This window comes from Zalophus californianus, chromosome 3 (genome assembly GCF_009762305.2).
Source record: "Zalophus californianus isolate mZalCal1 chromosome 3, mZalCal1.pri.v2, whole genome shotgun sequence".
Classification (NCBI taxonomy): domain Eukaryota; kingdom Metazoa; phylum Chordata; class Mammalia; order Carnivora; family Otariidae; genus Zalophus; species Zalophus californianus.
The window spans coordinates 83,888,427-83,911,435 of NC_045597.1; the positions used below are offsets into that span (position 1 = coordinate 83,888,427).

The 23,009-nt window shown below is 37.2% G+C and overlaps 1 pseudogene; it reads right to left on the reverse strand.

Annotated features, from left to right (window-relative positions):
- Positions 1 to 10,140: 10,140 nt before the first annotated feature.
- Positions 10,141 to 12,095, reverse strand: LOC113920145 (annotated as a pseudogene).
- Positions 12,096 to 23,009: the final 10,914 nt, after the last annotated feature.

A 23,009-nucleotide genomic window follows, 5' to 3' on the forward strand; every position in this document is an offset into this window, starting at 1 on the left:
TTGCTAATATCAGCCATTGTTTCAAATTGTTATATACATTTTCATTTATTTAAGTCTCATGGCTTTCTTTGGTGTTGGTTTTATTATCATTTGTATATATTTGTGTAAATTTATCTGTAAGGCTCCTTGGTGTAAGTAGAAATGTTGAGTGTAAGAGACATGCAAATTTTAAGTTTTGATCAATTTGGCAAATTGTCTTCAAGGTATTTGTGTAAATTTACTTTTGTACAGAGTACATAACTTAATTTAAAGAGATCTATCCTTCTGCCAAAAATAGGTAATAGCTCCAATTTTCCTGCCAATACTAAATTGATATCGGTATTCTTTTTAGTTTTTGTCTTTTGAGTCAAGAAAAAAATCCCATTGCAGTTTAAATTTTTATTTAAATATTATTTTACTTAAATTTTATTTGATTATTTATGAAGTTGTATATTTTTAAATGTTTATTGATGATCTGTGTTTTTAATATGTAAATTGCTCATTCATAGCCACTACCAAAATCTTCTATTAATTTTTCTTTTTTCATTGATATAGGCACTCCCTACAACTATGAATATTAACTCTTTGTTCATCACATAAATTTTCACTATTTTTTCCCATGTGGTCACTTAACAATTTATATGATGCCTTTGACAGTACCCAAATTTTTTAAAGATTATTTATTTATTTATTTGAAAGCGAGAATGAGAGAGAGAGAGAGCACATGAGAGGGGGGAGGGTCAGAGGGAGAAGCAGACACCCTGCTGAGCAGGAAGCCCAATGCGGGACTTGATCCTGGCACTCCAGGATCATGACCTGAGCTGAAGGTAGTCACTTAACCAACTGAGCCACCCAGGCACCCGACAGTACCCAAATTCTTAATATTTTTGAAATCAAATCTTGAAGACTTTTTCCTCAATGGTTTCTGTTAGGGTCCATTTTATGCTCAGACTTTTGACGTTGTAGTTAATTTTATCTTTTCCTTTTCTAAAAAAGTCAATATTATTTTAGCTAGAAATATCCATAATTTAAACATTCACATGCCCAAATTCAATGGACCAAAATCATAGATCTCCTACATCAACAAATCAGCCATCCTTGGACTAATAACTCCATGAGTCCTTTGATAGTCCCTAAGAATCCCTTTTGTTGAAGATTGCCAGGCATGAAATGTTGGTTATACACCTATCCTTCCTCCATGTGGCTCCTAAGAGAAAAGGCAGGGGTTCCCTAACCTCAGGTAAACACCACTATCTCCAAAGAGACATAATAAAGTATGGAGCAAGAATGTCTATGCTCTTCTTCTCCTGCTCATGAGGGACAGTGTGCTGGGGCAAGGGAGCACAAACAGTTTGTGAACACATTATTCAAGTCTTCCTCTAGCAGGGACTTGAGGAAAGATACTGAATTTAAGGTTCCACAGCCTCTAGGTATGATCCAGCCCAGGAGGGGACCAGTCAAGGCCCCCCTGCGAGCATAATTCTTGGGAAACCAAATGGAGGCTTTGGAATCATGGCTAGTATTTTTTCCATCAAAATGAATACAGTTTTGTTGTGTACTCATTGCCCTTACTGAAGGTGTAGTGCATTTCCCCAGCCCTGACCTGGCCTTAGTGAGACTTCCTACACTTCCTATTATGGGACAGATAACTCTTCAACTGGAAGAGCTTAGTGCCTTATCTTAATTCAGGAAATCTCATTGGTCAGCCTGTCCACAAATGGTATCACTCCAGGAGAAAATTCAAAACAACATAAGCGTTTCCACCAATGAGACTCCATTCTCAGAGGGCCTGCGGCATCAGGTAGGCATTTGGAAAGACAGTGAAATTTGGGATAAATGGAAGTAATTTACTTCCAAGAGATTTCCATCAATTGAACTTGAGTTAGAGGAAACTTTGCCCAAGCTATTTTTCTCAGCCTGAGGCCTAGAAATTTTATCATCTTGTTTACCTAACAAGTGAGGCTGTCATGGAACTGGAATAAAATATAGAACCCAGAAGTCACTCCAAGTATAAGCTGAATTATGAATTTGGACTGGCAAAGGGTACCAGAAATATAGGCCCAGGGAAAAGGTGCTGAAGTAAAGGAGCATATTGAAAGAAAGATTGAATAGTGTTCTTTACCAGTTGTTTGCAATTAGTACTCACTACCTTACTTGGTTTTTCATTGTTTGACCTTACCTTATAATAATTTTAGATTTACAGAAGAGTTGTGAAGTTAATACAGACAGTGCCTGTATGTCCTTCCTTCCCTTACATTAGCATCTTACCTAACTATGAAGTATAGTTATCAAAACCAATAAACTTATATCAGTATAACACTATAAGCTGAATTACAGACTTATTTAGATTTTGCCAGTTTTTGCACTAATGTATATTTTTCTGTTACATGCTCTAGTCCAAGATACCATGTTACATTTAATCATTATGTCTCCTAAGTTTTCTCCAATCTGTGATTTTTATCCCTCATTTTTTTCTTGTTTTTCACAACCTTGCCACTTTTGAAGAGTACTTGTCAGATATATTTGCAGAAACTACCTCAATTTGGGTTTGTTTGATACATTCTAATATTAGACTGTTTGTCTTTCTCATCTCATCATATCAGGGAGTACCTAATGTCAACACAATTTGTCACTGGTGATATTAATGTTGATGGCTGAGTTCTGGTGGTTTTTGGCAGTTTTTCCCTTTTCCATACCCTACCTTAATGGTTCTCAACCAGTAGTGGTTTTGTGCTGCAGGAAATACTCAGTAATGTCTGGAGACATATTTGGTTGTTACAGATGGGAGAGGACAGTACTATTGGCATCTAGTGGGTAGAAGTGAGAGATGCTTCTGAACATCTTATATTGTACAGAGTAGCCACTACAACAGAGAAGAGTGAGGGCTGAGAGACCCTGTTCTACCCATTAGCAGCAACAAACTACCTTCAGCCCATACTCAACAGGAAGTGAAATGAGCTTTACCTTGTAGAAGGAATAGTATCAAAGAGTTTATAAATGTATGTGAAAGCCAGCACAGTAATTAAATATTTTGCAGGAGATACTTTGAGGCTATGCAAACTCCTGTTTCTCCTTAATGTACCACCCACTAATTTTAGCATTCATCAGTTACCTGGAGCAATTATTACTGTGCTGTTCTAATGGTAATTTCCTATTTCCCCATTGCTTTTGCATTTATTATTTCTGCCTTGCTTTTTAAATTAGCTTTTCATATAACTATAATTTGAGTATAAAGAATTCGATTTATTTCTTGTGTCACTAGTAGAATTGGCCCCAAATACATTTTCCTGCCTTATTCACTTACATCCTCATTTATTTACTTATTCTTCTATTTATTCAACAAATATTTATTGAGCATTTACTGCATCCTATGCATTGCTGTTCTAGGCCTCGGACATATAGTAGAAAATGAAATAAGCATAATCCTTGTCATGTGGCCCTTACCCTCAAATGAAGGAAGACACTGAACAAGTGCAGAGGTCAGAAAAAATGCTTTTACAGAGGCAAATAATAATAATATAAGTTTCTGTGTATCAGCCTCCAGAGATGCAGATCAGGCAGCAAGGGGTAGAGTCTGGGGGTGAGGAGTGGCAAATAAAAAAGCCAGAACAATCATGACAAAGGGGCACTAGATGCAGGTGGCTTAACTAGGACCTATGGGTAGGTGGTTTTAGCTCTGAGGGACAGAGAATACTCTAGCATCATAACTACTGAACCTCAGTCTGAGTGCCAAGGGATATCCCAGCCTTCTCAATCCTACCCCTCTGGGATGGGCACCATCCCTCTGGGTCAGTGCAGAAAGAACTCCTGCTTAAAATCAGATGGTTTCTAGACCCCTTTGTGTCTCAGTGGATAGGGGCCTGAGGTTGCATCTCCCACTGAGTAATGGATGGACTGGCTTGGCTAAGGGGCCTCCATAATCCCACATTTCAGAAAACAGTTGTGCATCATTCATGTAGAAAAGCCCACACACACACATCTCAAGCAATGGGATTTATTGGGTATGTGATTTTTTTCCCATTTAATTCCTTATGAAAAATGCCTCTCTATGGCACAAGAGTAATCTTTAAATATATTAATATTTTTAATATATAAATATATTTATATATTTTAAAATATATAATATTTAATATCATAATTTTTAAATAAATATTTAAATATATATATATATATATATATATATATATATATATATATATATATATATATATATATCTCCATACTCTTGTTTTCTCAAACAGGAAACAGAAGATTAGGGATTCAAGCATCATCAATATTAAGGTCAATTATTTCACTCTTCTGTAAATACTGCAGGTGGTCTTGTTTTGGGTGAAAGCCCTGAAATGTGACCTGGTTCTCTACTTACTTGCCTCCCACTCCAGGCAGTGGGTTATCTCTTGTGTTATCAATGTGTCTACTAGGGTATGCAGGAAAAATAATTATGTCTATATCTTTCTTTTTAATTTCCTCTTTATCCCTCTCCCTTACCCTCTCTTTCTTCATCTTCTCTCCTATCCTTGCTTATACTATTCAGAAGCATGAAGTAAAAGGCACTCATGAGATGATGCAGTTATCCAATCACTAGATTCTGTTGGTTCAGAGCCTGCAATATTAGAACATAAGAGAATGTGTTCCCAGGTTTATTTTGCCTAGACCTGGGGGCTATGGATTAACCAGCCCCTGCTAGGTAGCTTTTATTAAGCATCCTCCAAATAAACTATTTTTTATCAACATTTTAGCAAAATCATGTCAACATGGCAGACTCTGAGTTAAAGCATACCAGTCCCTCTGTACAGTTTTTGTTATTTTTCTTAAAGTCTTCCCTAGATATGATATATGGAGTAAAATGCATTTCAATCACATCTGGATTACATTTGCATGTGCTCTGGAGGGAGTGACCAATTCCCAGACGAAGGCAGGATGTTTCCTCTCCTCAGAAAGTTCCCTCATGCCTCTCCCTGTCAATACTCACTGCCACCCTACCTCCACAGTATGGGTTATTACTTCCCAGCTTCCATCACAGTGTACTTGTTGATGTAAAGTTCTATAGTTCATATATACTTTATAAAAAAGGAATCAGTGTGTATGACCTCTTTGGTCTGGCTTATTTTGCTTTATACAATAGTTCCCCCCCCCATCCCATCCACCGTTTCACTCTTCATGGTTTCAGTTATCTGAGGTCAACCATGGTCCAGAAGCAGAGGATCTTCTCTGATGTGTTGTCAGAAAGTCAATAGTGGCTTCACCATATATCACAATGCCTACATAATTCACCTCACTTCATTTCATCACACAGGCATTTTATTATCTTACATAAGCACAGGAAGAAGTATGACTATAAGACAATAAGATATTTTGACAGGGAGAGAGAGACCACATTCATGTAACTTTTATTGCAGTGCCTAATTTATAAATTAAACTTTATCATAGGCATGCATGTATAGGAAGAAATATAGTATATTCAGGGTTTGGTTCTATCTGCAGTTTCAGGCCCCCATTGGAGGTCGTTGTCTTGGGAAGAATGCCCCATGGACAAAGGGGGCTGTGTATAATGTTTTGAGGGTCAACCCTATTGTTAAGTGTAGCAATCATTTTGTTTTGTTTTGTTGTTTAATCATCATTTGATACTCCATTGTATAAATGTATGACTTTTTTTAAAACTTTTTTAAAATGACTTTTTTATTTATTTATTTGAGAGAGAGAGAATGAGAGACAGAGAGCATGAGAGGGAAGAGGGTCAGAGGGAGAAGCAGACTCCCTGCTGAGCAGGGCGCCCGATGCGGGACTCGATCCCGGGACTCCAGGATCATGACCTGAGCCAAAGGCAGTCACTTAACCAACTGAGCCACCCAGGCGCCCATAAATGTATGACATTTTTTTGGTCCATTCTTTGTTGGACATTTGGTTTATTTTCAGTTTTGATTATTACGAGTTAAACTGCTATGAATGGGCTTATATGTGACTTTTGGTGAACATACATATTCACTTTTGTTGGGTATTGCTATAGCTTGAATTGTGTTTTCCAAAATTCATATTGTTGAAGTCCTAACCCCCAGTATTTCAGAATGTGACCTTATTTGGAAATTGGGTTGCTGCATTTATAATTTGTTTAGATAAGATCATAACTGGAGCAGGGTGGTGCCTAATCCCATATGTCTGGTGTCCTTATAAAAAAAAAGGGAGGGGTTGGGCATAGGTACACAAACAGGGAGAATGACATGAGAAAACTGGAGAATTGCCACAAGCCAAGGATCTACCAAACACTAGGAGAAAGTCCTGAAGAGCTCCTTCCATTCTGCTTTCAGAGGGAACATGGTCCTGCTAATAGCTTGATCTTAGATTTCTAGCATCTGGGACTCTGAAAAAATACATTTCTGTTTATGCCGCCCAATTTATCATACTTTGTTATGACAACCCTAGAAAACTAATGTAGGTATTCATCTAGAAGTGGAATTGTGGGAAACATGGGGTAAAAATTGGTTAAACTTTATTTAAAACTGTCAGTTTCTCAATATTATTACACATTTTACAATCTGAAAAGCAGCGTATGAGAGGTTCATTTGACCCATTCCCAACATTTGGATTATTTAATTTTGGTCATTCCAGTGAGTGTGTAGTGATATACCACAACATGTTTTTTTGTTTGTTTGTTTGTTTTGTTTTGTCTTATTTTTCTTTCATTTCTCTGATAACTAATTAATTCATGTGAACATCTAATCATATGTTTATTAGCCTTACAGATATTTTCTTCTGTAAAATGTCTGTTCAAGTTCTTTGTTAATTTTTGTATTCAGTTGTACATTTTCATTGATTGTTGTACATTTTTACATATTCTTTTTTTTAAAGATTGTATTTATTTGAGAGAGAGAGAGAGAGAGAGAGAGAGAGAGACCACAAGTTGGGGGAGGGGCACAGGGAAAGGGAGAAGCAGACTCCCCACTGAGCAGGGAGCCCAACACCTGGGGCTTGATCTCAGGACCCTGAGATGATGACCTGAGCCAAAGGCAGATGCTTAACCAACTGAGACATCCAGGTGCCCCCATTTTTATATATTCTGAATAAAAGTTTTGTTAGATGTATTTGTTGCACACATTTTTTTCTCAGTCTATGCTTGTATTTTTGCTTTGTAAATGGTGTACTTGACAAGTAAAATTTTAAATTTTGATGAAGTAAATTTTATTTTTTCTTCTTTGATAAATGTTTTCCACACTTTTTCTAAGAAATTTTTGCCTACTCCCAAGACCATGAAGACATTTTCTTACATTTCCAGAATTTTATGGTTTTAACTTCCTTCATAGATAACTTTAAAGTTAACTTCTGAGAATGGTCAAAGTGTCAAAGTTAATATTTTTTGACATGAATATCCAGAGACATGAACAGCTGCCATTTAGCCAGGTTGGGTGATGTTGGGCTTGGTGGAAATACTTTTGGGCTTAGGAGGGTGGAAGTGAATTAGGGGTGCTAGATCTCAGTTTCAATCAGAAGATCCACTTAAATGTAACCAAATGGTGGATGCAGAAATCAAGCTTATTTTTAAATCAGAAGCAGAGCATCAGTGCCACATTAGCAACCACTTGAAGCATGTGGCTGGATATACCTACATGTCCTTACTCTTGCCCACTCATAGAGCCTCCACCCTCAAATCAGGGTGCACATGCTTCTGCAGCACACACTCTGCCCTATCCATCCTTCTAGGTTGGATTTGAGATCATGGAGTAGTGAGAATCTGCATCTAAAGTACCAGATGAAAACAGCCATCTGGGGAAGGGGGTTAGCAATGCAGCTGCATGTGTGCATGGGTGCCAACATGTGTGCATGCATGCATGCAGGTATGGGTATATATGTACATGAACACGAGCATGTGCATGTATGTACATGTATGTGCATGTGTGCTGTGTGTTCATGTGCACACTCTAGAATGTGGATCTGCCCATATTGTAGGGCACACTCCCTTATAACTCCAGAACTCCTCTAGAAAAATGAACTATGTGCCCACCATGAATCCTCAAAATTGACCTTTTCTTATGTATTTTATCTCCTTTTTTTCCCAACATTTTGTTTGCTTTCCTTCATTGTATCCTTCAAGTTTTTTGGGGGCAGTGTGGGTGGGAAACTGCATTTAAAAAAATCTTAAGAGTTTCTTCCTTCCTCTTCCTGTCTTCCTTTCTTTCTGTCTGCCTTTCTCTCTCTCTCTTCCTTTCTCTCTAGCTCACTCTCTTCCTCCTCCCTTTCCATCAGACTTCCTTCCTTCCTCCTTCCCTTTCTACCTCCCTACCTTTCCTCCTTCCTTTCTTCTTTACTCCTTCCTTTTGTCTATCTTACTTTAATAACTTGTTCCTGTTTTATGGGAGGAATATAATTCCAAACTTCACCAAGAATACTAGACTTCTTGTTTTATATGTTAATTTATTTTCCATTTCCTGAATTACATTTCCTCCACTGTCAGTTTTTGTAACTTTTCTTTTGGCCAGTTACTATTCAGCAAATATTCATCAAACATCTTCTATGTGCAACCATGGTTTTCTGCCTCTTGGTGTACATCAGTGGTCTTTTCTTAAATGTCTGGTTTCCTTGGTTGTCATGTTTCATTTCATATTTAAGAGTGAAGAATGGTAAACCTGGTTGGGAGCATGTGCACATGGATAGGGATTGTCCACTGAAGGTCTTTACCTTGAAATGAGCAGGTTGGGGGGCAGCCAGCTTTATTGGGTGAAGGAGGGAGCAGGGCCAGATCATTGCATGCTTTTCTCAGGACTTCTAACAGCCTCATCAGGCACTCTAGTTCTCCCCAAGAGTGTTCAAATTCTTTATAACTTTTCACCTTTCTGCCTGGAGAGAGCTGGTCTGGCTACTGAGACTCCTGTGTATTTCTCTTGTTTATGGGTGATGGTGTGGTGATGAGAGCCACTACTCCACACACAAAACTTCATTCTCTATTTTCCCTCCATTAGACCTATAGCCACCAAATGCAAAACTCTTCGGGGTTGAGCAGGGCAGATTGGCACCACTCAGAAGTTCCATGTCTCTCCCAAGCTGTGAACATTCTTCTATCTTTCCTCTGTCTTTAACTTAAATTCTATTTTTTTTTTTGCAGTGTCTTCTTGCATCTTCTTGCTTTGCTATCATTTAAATGAAACCTCAAGAAGGAGAAGATATAAATGCATGTACTCAGTCTACTATTTGAAACTAAAAGTCTGATTGGGACTTTCTGTATGTATAGGTTAAATGGAGAAGAACCAATATTTTCATAATGTAGAGCTTTCCCAATCAAAAGCATTGTAGAGCTTTCCCAATCAAAACATTGTATGGCTTTCTGTTTGTTCAGATTTCTTAATCTTTGGTACAATTTTTTTGATTATCTTGATATATGTATGAGGTTTGTTTTTCACCTGTCTTTATTTTCACTAATGTGAATGGGGAATATTTTTTTCTAGAGAATTTTATTATTGGTTTGTGCTGCTACATCATAAATTTCATTATTAGTTTTTGTTAATTTTGATTTAACATCTTTAATTGAACTCATGTTAGTTCACTAATTTTTCAACTGAATACCTTGTATGTTTAAAATAAACTACCTTACTATGTGCAAAAGAAAAAAAAGACAGTTTTGATTTTTTTCTTTCTAATATTAAATTTTGGTTAGTTGGCTGAATATATTAGCAAGAGTTTTCAGTACAATAAGAATTAGTAGCAATGAATGAATGAGAGTAGAAGAACAAATTCTTATCTTAAAACTGTCTCATGGGAATGCCCTGGTATTTGGTCACTAATTATGATGTTTCCTTAGATTTCTTGGAGAAAATGTTTATCAGTTTCTTTCTGGCTTACCTGTAGTTTAGGGTTTGTTGTTCTTTTCAGAAATGTAGGTTGAATTTTGGTAGTTATTTTTCACCTTCTGTGGTATGCTTCTTTTCTCTTTTTATTTTTTTCAATCTTAAATACAGTTTTATTTAAGATATTGTTTTTCCACTTACAACCCAGTGCTTATAAAGTACAATGTTTATTTCCTTTCCCTGTGCACATATTCCATATTAAAATATCAAGAATGTCCATTTTATTTACTATAGCAGCTCAACTTTAAAAGTGCCATGGAATTTGCTACAAATTTGGGCCCTTTAAATGTTTTGTGTGGAAGAATGTTAGACCTATTCTCAGGTTGGCTTATTCAACCTCTTCAATGGTGGGCCCAAAAGAGGCACCACCAGATGGAGGAGCTCTACCACCAGGGAAGTCCCCAGGCATTCCTCCTGACCTGCTTGCTGCGCTATGGTACAGTTTGGTAATAATGGGGTTGCAGACTTTCTCCAACTCTTTCTGCTCATGTTCAGATTCTTCCTTCTCTGGAGACTGGTTCTTATAAAGCCAGTTGTAGAGTCATTACACATGTCAAGAATCTTTTGTCTTCACCATTGATCTTGCCCTGAAGTTTTTCATCTTCAACATCTGCTTTCATGTTGAATGCATAAGATTCAAGTGAAATCTTGGAAGACATCTTATCCTGCTGCTTCTCATTTTCAGCTCAATGTCTTCCCTTCTCAAGTGGCCCTTGTCGTTAGTGATGGTAATCTTGTTCTCTTTTCCTGTACTCATCCACAGCAGAGACACTGAGGATGCAATTAGCATCAATATCAAAAGTGACTTCAATCTGAGGAATGCCTTTCCAGGTAGATTGTTATCCTTGGTCATAACATGCTCACCTTCATAACCTAAATGAGCACACCAGGCTGGTTGTCAGAGTAGGTAATGAAGGTCTGCATCTGTTTGGTAGGAATGGTAGTATTGTACTGGATAAAGACAGTCATGATTCCTCCAGCACTTTCAAAGCCAAGAGAAAACTGAATGACATCCAACAGCAGCAAATGAACATTTTCGTATTTGTCTCCAGAAAGGTTGGTGCTTGGATAGCTACACTATTAGCAATAGCCTCATCAGGGTTGATGCTCTTATTCAGTTCCTTTCCACTGGAAAAGTCTTACAGAAGTTTCTGAATCTTGGGGATATGAGTAGGACCACCCACAGGGACAAATTGTGGATCTGACATTTATATAGCTTGGCATCCTGAAGTGTTTTCTCTATGGGGTGCAGGGTGCCACAGAACAGGTCAGCATTCCTCAAATCAGGCATGAATAATAAGATATAGAAGTTGATTCCTTCATACAGAGAATCAATCTCAATACTGACCTGGGTGCTAGAAGAAAGTGTATGCTTAGCATGTTTGCAAGCAGTATGGAGGTGTCAGACTGCCTTCTTGTTCTCGCCAATGTCCTTCTTATGTTGCACTTGAACTCTGCAATAAAATGGTTGACCATTAAGGAATCAGTCTTCTCCGCCTAAGTTGGTGTCTCCCGGTGTAGATTTGACTCAAAGGTCCCATCTTTTTTTTTAATTTAATTTAATTTTATTATGTTATGTTACTCACCATAAATACAGATTAGTTTTTGATGTAGTGATCCACAAAGGCATGTACTGCATGGAGCACTGGGTGGTATACAAAAACAATGAATTGTGGATCACTACATCAACGATCCCATCTTTAATAGTGAAGATTGACATATCAAAAGTGCCACATCCTAAATCAAAAATAAGCATTCTTTTCAGCTTCAAACTTTTTGTCTAAATCTTAAGCAAGAGCAGCAGCAGTTGGCTCATTGGTGACTCTAAGTACATTAAGACAGCAATAATTCCAGCCTGACACTGAGAATCATCAAAGTAAGCAGGTATTGTAACAACTGTTTTGGTAACAGTCTTCCCAAGGTAAGCCTCTGCTATTTCCTTCATCTTTGTCAAAATCACAGGGGACACCTCCTCTGGATAGAAACTTTTTGTTTCTCCCTTGTATTCTACTTGAACTTTGGGCCTGCCATCATCACTCACACCATGAAGGGCCAATGCTTCATATCAGATTGGACAACAGCATTGTCAAATCTACATCCAATCAGGTATTTGGCATCAAAAACTGTGTCGGTGGGGCTCATTGCAACTTGGTTCTTTGCAGCATCACCAATCAATCGTCCAGTTTCAAAGGAGACATAACTTGGGGTAGTTCAGTTTCCCTGGTCATTGGCAATTATTTTCACTTTCCTGTTCTGGAAAACACCCACATGGTAAGTGGTGCCAAGATCAGTGCTTTAGACACAGTTGCTTCCATGTGGGCCTGGCATGGCTTGTGAAGAAAACAGTAATCTGGAGAGCTAGCGCTGAACAGTGAAGGTTTTCTCTTTTTAATTTGCAGAATTGTACTAGTCTAGCTATCTTTACAATATCTTCAAAGTTTAATCAGTCTCTTCAAGTTTTCTATTTCTCTTTGAGCTGCTTTTAATCATTTCTCCCCCTAGGGAGGACATCCATTTTCTGTACATTTTCAAATTTATATATAAAGCCATTCATATTTTGTATTTTCTTATGGTTTATTGCCTCTATATTATTTGTCTCCTTCCTCAATCCAAATATTTAAATTCAGTCTTTCTTCTCAATCTTTATTGGATCACAACTGCTAATTTCATTTTCTTGATCTTCACAGAAACTGATTTTGGCTTTATTGATCAAATAGTATTATTTTTCTATTATTTGTTTTTTACAGTATTAAATTATACTTGTTTACTTTTGATTTTTTTATTAGTTTCTGGTGTGTCTTAGTTATTTTACTTTTGGTCTTCTTGGTTTCCCCCTGAGTATTCCTTTAAGGAAGCTTGCAGGTTCTGAACTTCCCAGCAGGACCTAAGGAGGGAGCCCCAGGCTTTCTCACCAGTTCTCATCAGATGTGGGGCAGAAGGCAAAGGGGTAGAAAGTGCACCATTTGGAAGCTGTCATCACAGAGTTGGGCTTGTTAGTATACATGTGTAGATATTTGTGTTTCTGGGAAAATGCCAAGTCGGGCAGTTGTTTATTATGTTTAGTTTTTTAAGACACTAAGTATAAACTCTTCCAGAGTAGCTTTAACATTTCACATTCCAACCAGCAGTATATGAGAAATAGTTTCTTCACAACCTCGCCAGTATTCATTATTGCCACTATGTTTTATTTTAATTGTTCTAATAGATGTTTACTGACATGTCATTGTGATCTTATTTGCGTTTCCCTAATGGCTATGAGGTTGAACATCTTTTCTTGTGCTTATTTGTCATCTGAATATTCCCTTTAGTGAAATGTCTTTACATATCTTTTGCCCATTTTCTAATTGGATAGGTTGTTTCTTTAATATTCAGTTTTTTTCATATATTTTCTATCTAAATCCTTCTCCAGGTATGTGCTTTGCAAATATTCTCACCTAGTCTATAACTGGTCTTTTCATCCTCTTAATGGCATTGTTCACAGTGGAAAAGTTTTAATTTTGATGAAGTACAGTTATTTGATATGAACAAAGACATCTCTATTTATTTTGATTTTGTTTGTTTTTTCATCAGCATTTTATAGTTTTCAGGATACAAGTCCTGACTGTGTTTTGATAGATTTACACCTAAATATTTCTTTCTTTTTTTAATCAACTATAAATTATATTTTTAATTTTAGTTTCAATATGTTAATTGCAAGTTTAAAAATATAGTTAAATTTTTAAAACTTTTAATTTAAATTCCAGTTAGTTATTAGTTTCAGGTGTACAATTTAGTGGTTCAACACTTCCATACATCACCCAGTGCTCACCTGGACAAGTGCACTCCTTAATTCCCATCACCTATTTTACCCATCCGCCACTCACCTCCCCTCTGGTAACCATCAGTCTGTTTTCTATAGTGAGTTTGTTTCTTCATTTGCCTCTCTCTTTTTTTTCTGCTTTGCTTCTTTGTTTTGTTTCTTAAATTCCACATATGAATAAGGTCATATGGTATTTGTATTTATCTGACTTATTTCCCATTGTATGGAACCACAAAAGACCTTGAATAGCCAAAGCAATCTTGAAAAAGAAAAGCAGAGCTGGAAGCATCACAATTCTAGACTTCAAGTAGTATTACAAAGCTGTAGTCATCAAAACAGCATGGTAATGGCACAAAAAAATAGACACATAGATCAATAGAACAGAATAGAAAACCCAGAAATAAACTCACAAGTATGTGGTCAATTAATCTTTGACAAAGCAGGAAACAATATACAGTGGGAACAAGATAGTCTCTTTAACAAATGGTACTGAGAAAACTGGACAACAACATGCAGAAGAATTATGTGTAAGAATGTGTAAAAACTTTCTTACTCATAGATAAAAGTAAATTCAAAATTGATGAAAGACCTAAATGTGAGACAGGACACCATCAAAATCCTAGAGAGGCACATAGGCAGTAACTTCTTTGACATCGGCCATAGCAATTTCTTTCTAGGTATATTTCCTTAAGCAAGAGACACAAAAGCAAAAATGAACTATTGGAACTTCATCAAAATATAGTTAATTTTTATGTTAATCATGTGTTCTACAAACTTTTTGAGCTCATTTATTAGTTTCATTTTTGTTTGTAGAATCATTGGGATTTTCTGTGTAGACTGGCTTGTCTGCAAATAGAAACAGTTTAATTTTTTTTCCAAACTATATGTTTTTCATTTTCTTTTCCTGTCTTGTGCTGTTTGGAACTCCCAATACTGTGTTGAATTACAATGGTGAGAGAAGGGATCCTTGCCTTTTTCTCAATTTAAGGAGGAAAGCATATTCAGTCTTTCACCACTAAATATGATATAAATTGTTGTTTTTCTACAGATGATCTTCATTAAGTTGAGGCTGTTTCCCCTCTACTTCTAGTTTCCTGAGAATTTAAAAATCATAAATGGTTGTTAGATTTTGTAAAATATTCTCTTATTCACCAAACGATATTATTAAATACTTTCTCTTCAGCTTGTTGACATAAGGGATTGCACTGCTTGATTTTTGAATGCTTGAACCAGCTTCATATACTTGGAATAAAACCCAGCTGATTACATGTATTATGTTTCCTCACACGTGTTGGATTTGGTTTTCTAATATTTTGTTGAGGAATTTTGCACATGAATTTAAGAGAAATATTGGTGTGTATTTTTCTTTTTTTGTACTGTCTGTCTGGTTTTTCTACCAGAGAAGTATTGTTTCAATAAAATAAGTTGGGGAGTGATACCTCTTATTCTCTTTTCAAGAAAAGATTTATCCTAAAATTAGTGTTAATAGTTTAAATGTTTGGTACATTTGGCCTTAAAAAACCATAAAGGTCAAGAGGTTTTTTATTTTTTCACCCTAGAAAAATATTTTCCTTATAAATTCAATTTTATTGATAGTTTAAAAGCTATACAAATTATTTATTTCATTTTGGGTGAGTTGTGATAGTTTGATTTAGATTTTGAAGAATTAGTCCATTTCACCTAAATTGTCAAATTTTTGTGTATAGAATTCTTCATAGTATTCCATGATTATCATTTTGAAGTCTTCAGAATCTTTAGAAATACCACCAGTTTCATTCCTGATATTGGTGATCAGTGTGTTTTCTTTTTTTTTTATTGTTATGCTTGCTAGCAGTTGTCAATTTTATTTTTTTATTATTTTTTTAAAGATTTTATTTATTTATTTGACAGAGAGAGACACACAGCGAGAGAGGGAACACAAGCATGGGGAGTGGGAGAGGGAGAAGCAGGCTTCCCGCGGAGCAGAGAGCCTGATGCGGGGCTCGATCCCAAGACCCTGGGATCATGACCTGAGCTGAAGGCAGATGCTTAACAACTGAGCCACCCAGGTGCCCCAGTTGTGAATTTTATTGATCCTTTTAAAGAATCAAACTTTATTCCATTGATTCTCTATTGTTTGTCTGCTTTAATTTTAATTGATGTGCTCCTATCTTTATCATTTCCTTTCTTCTCCTTGTTTTAGGCTTGCTTTGCTCTCTTTTTTTTTTTCTAGTGTCTAAGGAGACCAGCTCCTTGTTATTAACCTATGTGTGATTTTCCAGGCCAAGCACAGGCAGTTAAAAAGGCTTTACCTGCTCTCCCCACAGCAGACTTGGTGCATAGCCAATGCAGTGTAGTCCCTAAAAGGAGTTGAATTCAGGACTCAGGGCCCCTAGCTGGCTGTGTTCTTACACACAGCTGTATTCTTAGGCTGTAGGCACCTCCACTCAGATCTGGGGCCTTCAGCCAATGCCTTCCTCAAGTGCCACTTCTGAGCCCTCCTTATCATGGGAAGGAGAGAAAAAATTTTGAAGACACTTTTGCTCCACTCTGGCTCAGTCCTTTCCACTACTAAGTGTCCCATCAATCTTCCCTGGGCCCTCTGGTTTTGTAAAATGCAGAAGCCTTTTGTTCAGGTCTCCCTTAGCAGTGAGACAATCCCAACATCTGGTCTCCCTGATCCCCCATTGGTGCTGTCCCATGGTGGAAAATGAAGCAGGGAGTAGCCAGTGCTTTCTCTAGCTTAGCCTCTTGCTTATACTATTGCAGTAAGTGTTTAAAAACTTGACTATTATTTAATTTTAATTTATTATATTAACTGATTTCTTTGATACCTGCTGGCTTGGCTCTTTCCAGCTCAGCTGAGCTCCTGACAAATTGGCACATAGTAAAACACCTGAAGATCCCATGAGTCACCTTTTATTTTATTTTATTTTATTATGTTATGTTAGTCACCATACAGTATGTCATTAGTTTTCGATGTAGGGTTCCATGATTCATTGTTTGTGTATAACACCCAGTGCTCCATGTAATATGTGCCCTCCTTAATACCCACCACCAGGCTAACCCATCCCCCCCATGCCCTCCCCTCTAAAACCTTCAGTTTGTTTCTCAGAGTCCATAGTCTCTCATGGTTCATCTCCCCTCCGATTTCCCCCACTTCATTTTTCCCTTCCTTCTCCTAATGTCCTCCATGCTATTCCTTATGTTCTACAAATGAGTGAAACCATATGATAATTGACTTATTTCACTTAGCATAATTTCCTCCAGTCCCATCCATGTTGATGTAAAAGTTGGGTATTCATCCTTTCTGATGGCTGAGTAATATTCCATTGTATATATGGACCACATCTTCTTTATCCATTCATCTGTTGAAGGGCATCTCGGCTCTTTCCACAGTTTGGCTATTGTGGACACTGCTGCTATGAACATTGGGGTGCATATGGCCCTTCTTTTCACTCCATTTGTGTCTTTGGGGTAAATAGCCAGTAATGCAATTGCTGGGTCATAGGGTAGCCTTATTACTAGCAGAGAAATGGGACGTTCCAGATGTGTGCTTAACAGATCATTTGCAAGAATATGAAGGTCCTTCAAGGCGTTTTGCCCATAGGTCATGGAAGATGCTAGAGGATCCCATGTGGCACTTTGTTAGTCATTCCAATGGGTCTTGGGGAGTGCTGGCAGAAGCCACAGGGTATCTTAGGAAGATGCTAAGGGACTGTTCATGTAAGTTATTTGGGTTTTGGGGGAATTTTGGTACTTCTCTTTAGCCTCCAGCTCCCTGGCTAAGCTCTCCCAGTGAGCTGGTTTAGAGATACCACAGAGGAGTTCAGGGAAAACTGGGGAAGCAGCTCTCTAGCCAGTGCTTGCAGCACTCTGATGACAGGACCAGAGACAGTTGATGGGCTTCCATAGGTTTAGAAACTAAGCAGGTCTCTGGCACTAATCAGATCCCTGAAAGACAGCAAATTGTTGAAATTTCAGAAGGAAAAATGTGGAGTCCTTTGAGATCACTTTGTCCAGTGACCCTGAGGAGATCTTCGAGAATTAATTAAATGCTCTTCAGAGGTAATTAGTAAAAGAGAGTGGCATGGTGTGGCAGATGCATTACTAAAAACCCCTCCTTCAGATTGCCCTCATGACAGTCACTCTCAGAAAAACAGAAAACCCAGGCTGCTGCAATAGCTTTCTGAGTGGAGAAGCCTAGGCTTTGCTTGAATGAACCTATCCTGTGCCATCCCTTGGAGTCCTGGCTGGGAAACAGCTGTCTATCCAGCTTGGTGCTCTTCCTGGCTCTCTACTCCCAGCCCTACCTCAGAAAACTCATGATCAAATCCTGACAGGTGACCCTACAGAAGTTTATACTTTGGCAGATCCTATGATTGATAAAGGACTGTGTCCTCTGCTTTTCCCTGTGGGTCTGAAGATAGGTTGGAAGGACTCATTTTCTTTTGCTCAGACCTCTCAGTGTTCAGAAATAAATAACACTAGTGATTGGTAAGTGGATGTCCTTCTGCCCTCAGGAGAGACCATAGGTCCTATGCCAAGGTTAGAAGTCCATGGGGAGATGGGAAATTTGCATTTCTTGGACCCTTTAGATGCTGGTGCACAGGAAACACAAACCCCCTGCACCAAAGTAAGGGGAAAACAGGTCTCCAGTTTTGGGTCTGAGGCCACCAACACCAGAATCTTTGACCTAGCCTGATTATGAGTAGGTTCTTTTGGGTCTATAAAACTCTGTTATGGCCCCTGCTATTGATTTATTGGTATTGATATATTGTCTATGTGCCCCTGTCTTAGACTTTACTCTCAACCATTAATAGGAATTGCTACAGTTATAAACCTGACTCATGGCTACACCTAATGTCCTGGCCATTTGATCAAGCTACTGGCAAGCCTTAGGCTGGCATATAAAAAAAAAAAGTAAATATTCAGCACTATAAGTTTCTCTCTTAGCACTGCTCTATCTGTGATCTTCAAATTTTTATGTTGTCTTTTTGTTTTAATTTGGCTCAATGTATTTTTTATTTCTCTTGATACTTTCTCTATGAGCCATGAATTATCTAAAAGTGTGGTTTTTAGTTTCTAATTATTTGGAGATTTTTTTGTTATTGTTCTATTATTGATTTCTATATTTATGGTCAGAAAACTCTCATGATTTCAATTTTTTTGATTTATTGAGTTTTGTTTTATGGCCAAAGATATAGTACATATTTATCAAATGTTCAGTGTATTATTTAAAAGAGTTTATTCTGCTTTTGGGGGTATCTTGTTCAATAAATGTTGATTAGTTCATTTTGGTTGATGGCGTTACTGAGTTCATTTATTTACTTGTAGATTTTCTCTCAATTGTTTAGAGGGAGATGTTGAAGTCTCAAGTTGTAATTGTGAATTTGCCTATTTCTTTTACTTCTAAGTATTTTTCTTTGCATAATTTTCATCTTCATTGTTTGGTGTGTCCGCTTTGGGTTTACTATGTCTTCTTAGTGGGTTGGTCTTCATCATTAGGTAATGCCACTTTCTGTGCATTTTTTTCTCTGAAATCAAATTTATATATTAATATTATCTCTCCAACTATGATTGATGTTTGTATGGTAACTTTTCCATCCTTTCAACCTATGGATATCACTATATTTGAAGTGAGGGTCCTGTAGACAACATACAAATAAATCTTATTTTTGTTCTTGACAATCTCTATCTTTTAATGACTATATGGAGGCCATTTATATTTAATGAAATTATTGCCATTTTAAGGCATACATCTATCATTTCATTTGTTCTTTTGTTTGTTCTTAATGTTTTTTGTTCTATTTATTTTATTGCCATCTTGTAGTTTATTTAAATATTTTTAAAAATACAATTTTCATTTATGTATAGTGTTTTTTTTAAGTGGTTTAAGTGTGTCTCCTTAAAAATTTTTTAAAGATTTATTTATTTGAGAGAGAGAATGAGATAGAGAAAGAGAACATGAGAGGGGGGAGGGTCAGAGGGAGAAGCAGACTCTCTGCTGAACAGGGAGCCCAATGCGGGACTCAATCCTGGGACTCCAGGATCATGACCTGAGCCGAAGGCAGTCGCTCAACCAACTGAGCCACTCAGGCGCCCTCTCCTTACAAATTTTTTAAAGATATTATTTATTTATTTGACAGAGAGACAGAAAGAGAGGGAACACAAGCAGAGGGAGTGGGAGAGGGAGAAGCCCGCTTCCCACGGAACAGTGAGCTTGATGCGGGACTCAATCCCAGGACCCTGGAATCATGACCTGAGCCAAAGGCAGAGGCTTAATGACTGAGCCACCCAGGCTTCCCACAAATTTCGTTTTTATAAATGTATGTATATTGGTATTGTATTATATATACATAGCTTGTCAGAGTCTGCTAGTATTGACATTTTACCAGCTCAAATGGATTACAGGAAATTTATGTTCCTTTAAACCTCCCCCATTATAATATAATCATATAAAATATTCTCTGTACATATATTGAGAACCCCATCTGACAATGTTAAAATTTTCCTTCAAACATCTAACACAATTTATAAAACTCAAGAAGAAAATTCAAAAAGAAAAAAGAAAGTCTATTGTATTCATCCCTGTCTTTTCTCTTACTGTCTTCCTTTTCTGATATTCTCAAATTCCTGTTTTTATCACTTCCTTTCTGTTTAGAGATCTTTCTTTAGCCATTCTTTTATGTAGATTTTCTCATGAAAAATTCTCTTAGTTTCCTTTCATTTCATGATGTCTTTTTTCCTTTATATGATGTTTTATTTTATTTTTATCCTTTAAATTTTTATTGTTATGTAAATCACCATACATTACATCATTAGTTTTTGATTTGGTGTCCCATGATTCATTGTTTGTGCATAACACCCAGTGCTCCACACAGAACGTGCCCTTTTTAATACCTGTCACCAGGCTAACCCATCCCCCCACCCCCTCCCCTCTAGAACCCTCAGTTTGTTTTCCAGAGTCCATCATCTCTCATGTCTTGATTTCTCTTTCATTCCTGAAGCATATATTTACTGAATCCAGAAATCTGGATTGACAGTTTTCTTTTCTTTTTAAGATTTTTTATTTATTTATTTGAGAGTGAGTAAAAGAGAGAACACAAGCAGGGGGAGGGGCAGAGGCAGAGGGAGAAGCAGCCTCCCTGCTGAGCAGGGAGTCCATTGTGGGTCTTGATCCCAGGACTCCAAGATCCTGACCTGAGCTGGAGACGGATGCTAAACTGACAGAGCCACCCAGGCACCTCAGCAGTTTTTTCAGTACTTGAAAAATGTGCCATTTCTGTGTTCCTAATGAGAAATGTACTGTCATTTGAATTGGTTTATCCTTTCCAGGTAACTTTTATGTTTTCTTTTGCTGCTTTCAAGACTTTTTCTTGTCTTCAGTTTTCAGATGTTTTAATAGGATGTGTCTTAGTGGAGATTTCTTTTGGTTTATATGATTTGAAGTATGTTTAGGTTCTTGAATCTGTAGACTTATATTTTGGTCAAATTTAGGACATCTTTAGCCATTATTTATTCAAATACCTTTAAGCCCCACTCTCTTTCTTTTTTCTTTCTGGGACTCTAATGATAAAAAAATAAAACAAAAACGAAAAAAAAAAAAAAAAACAACTTTTTTTATAGCCTTACAGGCCCCAGAAGTTCTGTTCATTTTGCACAGGCTATTTTTAAGTGATTGTTTAGACTGGGTAATTTCTGTTGTTCTACCTCTAAGTTTCTCTTGTATTTTCCTTTCTGCCTCTGTGTCCTCCTTTGAGGTTTTATTTCAGTTATAACATATTTCAATTCTACAGATTGAATTTGGTTCTCCTTCATATCTTCTATTTATTTGCTGAGATTTTCTATTTTATTTATGAGAATTTCTGCTTTTTTATTTGTTCCAAGTATGTTCTCAGTTGCTAAAAAACATTTTTTCTTAATGTCTATTTTAATTTTTGTCAGATAATTCTAATAGCTGTGCTCTTTTAATGTTGGCATCTGTTGATTCAGTTTGAGATCTTGTTTCTTGGTATGATGAGTGATTTTCAACTATAATCTGTGCATTTTGGATGTATAAGTTGTCTGTGGATATTTTAAATCTTGTTTTAGCAGGCCTCCTGTGACACAGCTCTTTCAGGTGAAGGGGTTGCTTCCTTGTTACACACATATAGGATGGAAGTTCCAGTTCTCTGCTCGGTTTCCATTGGTACCACCCACTGCTACTCTTTGGATGCTGATGTATCTAACAGTTATCCTTCTACTCTATAGTTTTCAGAGTATTCTTTTTTTTTTTAAAGATTTTATTTACTTATTTGAGAGAGAGAGAATGAGAGATAGAGAGCACGAGAGGGAAGAGGGTCAGAGGGAGAAGCAGACTCCCCGCTGAGCAGGGAGCCCGATGTGGGACTCGATCCCGGGACTCCAGGACCATGACCTGAGCCGAAGGCAGTTGCTTAACCAACTGAGCCACCCAGGCGCCCTCAGAGTATTCTTATGTTTGTTTTATATAGACTCGAGGATTTTTTTGGTTGTATTTGAAAATATAAGGATAAGTACATGTACTTTATCTTTCTAATACTTAGATACAATAATTTGTTTATAATTTAAATGCTTGGAATTTCATTATCAGGTAATAATATCAATGGCTCATATCTTCTTGGTGACACTTGGCCCTAAAACATTGCCTAAATTCTGCCTTTTTGTTTCTATTTGTCAATAATTGTATGTCCCTTTCTTGCAAACTTTCTTGTATCCTTTTTCTTTGTTCTGCTCTTACTGTATTTTTTACAAACAAATATGTTTCTATGTCTTTTTTTAAATTTTTTGTTGTTATGTTAATCACCATACATTACATCATTAGTTCTTGATGTAGTGTTCCATGATTCATTGTTTGTGCATAACACCCAGTGCTCCACACAGAATGTGTCCTCTTTAATACCCATCACCAGGCTAACCCATCCCCCCACGCTCCTCCCCTCTAGAACCCTCAGTTTGTTTTTCAGAGTCCATCGTCTCTCATGGTTCGTCTCCCGCTCCGACTTACTCCCCTTCATTCTTCCCATCCTGCTATTTTCTTCTTTTTCTTTTTTTCTTAACATATGTTGCATTATTGTTTCAGAGGTACAGATCTGTGATTCAACAGTCTTGCACAATTCACAGCACTCACCATAGCACATACCCTACCCAATGTCTATCACCCAGCCACCCCATCCCTCCCACCCCCCACCACTCCAGCAACCCTCAGTTTGTTTCCTGAGATTAAGAATTCCTCATATCAGTGAGGTCATATGATACATGTCTTTCTCTGATTGACTTATTTCACTCAGCATAACACCCTCCAGTTATATCCACATCATTTCAAATGGCAAGATCCCATTCCTTTTGATGGCTGCATAATATTCCATTGTGTATATATACCACTTCTTCTTTAACCA